Source organism: Thalassophryne amazonica, chromosome 18 (genome assembly GCF_902500255.1).
Source record: "Thalassophryne amazonica chromosome 18, fThaAma1.1, whole genome shotgun sequence".
Classification (NCBI taxonomy): Eukaryota; Metazoa; Chordata; class Actinopteri; order Batrachoidiformes; family Batrachoididae; genus Thalassophryne; species Thalassophryne amazonica.
The window spans coordinates 52,031,334-52,034,867 of NC_047120.1; positions in this window are offsets into that span (position 1 = coordinate 52,031,334).

The window sequence follows — 3,534 nt, forward strand, 5'->3', positions numbered from 1 at the left end:
GCAAGTACTTTATTAGAATCTGCTGAAAACTTGCAACTAATAAGTAATGTAACTAATAAGGCAACTAGTAATCTAACTTGCTTACACTTAAGATTGAGCAATCAGCAAAGTAACTAATCAGCAAAGTAACTAATAGTTACTTTTCTGAGTACAAAATCTTAAAAATAACCAAGTTAGATTATGAGTTACTTTATCAATTATATTCAGCAGCTGCCAACAATTTGTCCACAGCTGCTAATGAAGTAACTGTATAAAGTAACTAAAATATAACTGTATAAAGTAACTAAAGAAGTAACTTTTCAAAGTTACTTTGGCAACACTGGTAACTAGTAATCTAACTTGGTTATTTTTAAGATTGATTTGTTACTTTGCTGATTTACTCAATCTTAAGAGTAACCAAGCTAGATTACTGTTACAGTTGCCGTTGAAAACTTGTCGGCAGCAACTGAATGTAACTGTATGAAGCTGCTAATGAAGTAATTGTATAAAGTAACTAATACAGTAACTTTTCAAATAACTGTGGCAACACTTCAAATCATTAATCACAGACTGCATTTAATATGTTTTGTAACTTTGAAGATTGTCTTAGTATTATATCACTAAGTCCCATTGAGATCGAGATCTCTTTTACAAGGAAGACCTGAACAATTATAAAGTTTCCAATTCACCTAACCGGCATATCTTTTTGATGTGGGAGGAAGCCGGAGCACCCAGAGGGAACCCATGCAAACACGGGGAGAACATGCAAACTCCACACACACAGTAAATTTTGCAGAGCAAATCACTTCTATGACAGTGTAAAATCAACTCTATCATGCTGTGAATGACTCTTATTGGAGTTGAAAAACCTGATTTTACAAGATGATAGAGCTGATTTCATGCTATAATACAGTGTATTTCACTGTATTTGGACTGGGACCAAATGTTATGCTGGCAGAGTATATTTTACTCTGCAAAATTTACTGTGCACAAAGGTCACAGGTGGGAATCAATCCCATGACTTTCTTCCTGTGAGGCAACAGTGATAACCACTAATCCACTGTGTTGCCCATTAGACAGACAAACCAAGTTATTTGAAGATGTTGCTTTGGACTCTGGTAAATTGTGATGGCCATTACACATTAGTTTCTGACATTTTGCACTATAAATTTATTAAGTGTATAACACTACTCACATTTATTTAAGGAGCAGGTATGTTTTTGTACTATTGATAGGATTATTAGAAGTATGCCAAATCATGCCAGGAGTGTGTAAATGGGAGGGTGTTGGGGGGAGGGGGGTGGCGTCATATGTCTTATTGATTAATGTTCACAATTGCTTTAATAAATGTTTTGTTGGCATACGAGCTGTTTTGGTTTGGGGTAATGTTCAGACTTGATTGATTTGGGTTATTTTGTGGATATTAATTGCGAGGAAAAACTGCCAAACCACTCAAGAATACTCATTTATATCAAACAAATAAATTTACACACAATTATGTCCCTTCACTTGCAATTATGTAACATAATGTAAATTTGTACCTGCCCCTTCAATAAAATGTGAGTGGTGTAGTTGGACCACAGGTGTATCAGGGGTTTACATAAAGGTGAATGTAAGCTGAGTGTACATCAACAACTCCAAATTTCCACTTTTGCAAAAAGACACTGAACATGTCCGGTTAATTCATTTCAGCTAATTTATTTATGTATACAATATACCCCCCCCCCCCAAAAAAAAAACAGGCTGTACAAAGGGCTGCATGCAATACAAATGACTCACATATATCATCTGATAAATTTTATATATATATATATATATATATATATATATATATATATATATATATATATATATATATATATATATATATATATATATATATATATATATATATACCCTGCGGTTTTGCAAGTTCTCCCACTTAGAAATCATGGAGGGGTCTGAAATTTTCATCTTAGGTGCATGTCCACTGTGAGAGACATAATCTAAAAAAAAAAAAAAAAAAAAAAATCCAGAAATCACAATGTATGATTTTTTTAATAATTTATTTGTATGTTACTGCTGCAAAAACACACCTGTTCACACACTCAATCAATCACACTCCAACCTGTCCACCATAGCAAGACCAAAGAGCTGTATAAGGACACCAGGGACAAAACTGTAGACCTGCACAAGGCTGGGATGGACTACAGGACAACAGGCAAGCAGCTTGGTAGAAGACAACAACTGTTATGATTATTTATTAGAAAGTGGAAGAAACACAAGATGACTGTCAATCTCCCTCAGTCTGGGATTCCATGCAAGATCTCACTTTGTGGGATGATTCTGAGAAAGCTCAGAACTACACAGGAGGACCTGGTCAATGACCTGAAGAGAGCTGGAACCACAGTCACAAAGATTACATTAGTAACACATGATGCTGTCATGGTTTAAAATCCTGCAGGGCAGCAAGGTCCCCCTGCTCAAGCCAGTACATGTCCAGGCCCGTTTGAAGTTCAACAGTGACCATCTGGATGATCCAGAGGAGGCATGGGAGAAGGTCATGTGGTCAGATGAGACCAGAATAGAGCTTTTTGGAATCAACTCCACTTACCATGTTTAGAGGATGAGAACAACCCCAAGAAAACTATCCTAACCGTGAAGCATGTGGGTGGAAACATCATACTCTGGGGGTGGTCTTCTGCAAAGGGGACAGGACGACTGCACCGTATTGAAGGGAGGATGGATGGGGTCATGTATTGCGAGATTTTGGCAAACAACCTCCTTCCCTCAGTAAGAGCATTGAAGATGGGTCATGGCTGGGTCTTCCAGCATAACAATGACCCCAAACACACAGCCAGGGCAACTAAGGAGGGGCTCCGTAAGAAGCATTTCAAGGTCCTGGAGTGGCCTGGCCAGTCTCCAGACTTGAACTCAATAGAAAATCTTTGGAGGGAGCTGTAACTCCAAACCTGAAAGATTTGGAGAAGATCTGTATGGAGGAGTGGACCAAAATCCCTGCTGCAGTGTGTGAAAACTTGGTCAAGAACTACAGGAAATGTTTGACCTCTGTAATTGCAAACAAAGGCTACTGTACCAAATATTAACATTGATTTTCACAGGTGTTCTGTTACGATTCGGACCCAAAAACCAGGTTGGACCCCAAAGCAGGGAGACTGAATGAAAAACAATAGGATTTAATGGACCAGGAAGGTGTCACAGCACAAATGTTGCATAAATAGTGAATACAGTCTTGGAGGGAGGCAGAGTGGAAAGCTGGCCCGTGTTGTGGTGGACTCAGGTGGTCGCAGCCCACGTAGCACTGGAGTACAGGTGGCAGTCCAAGATCAGTGGCAGTCCATCACCTCCCCCTCCGTCTGCCCCATTCCCTGCACATCCACCCAGTGTTCCACGTGTCCCGGCTCAAGCCCATTTGTTCCAGCCCGTTGTGTCCTCCTGCTCCGCCGCCTCCTCCTGCCCGGATCATTGACGGTCACCCGGCCTGGACAGTCAAGAGGATCTTGAACATTCGACGGCGCAGTCGGGGGTTCCAATATCTGATGGACTGGGAGGGTT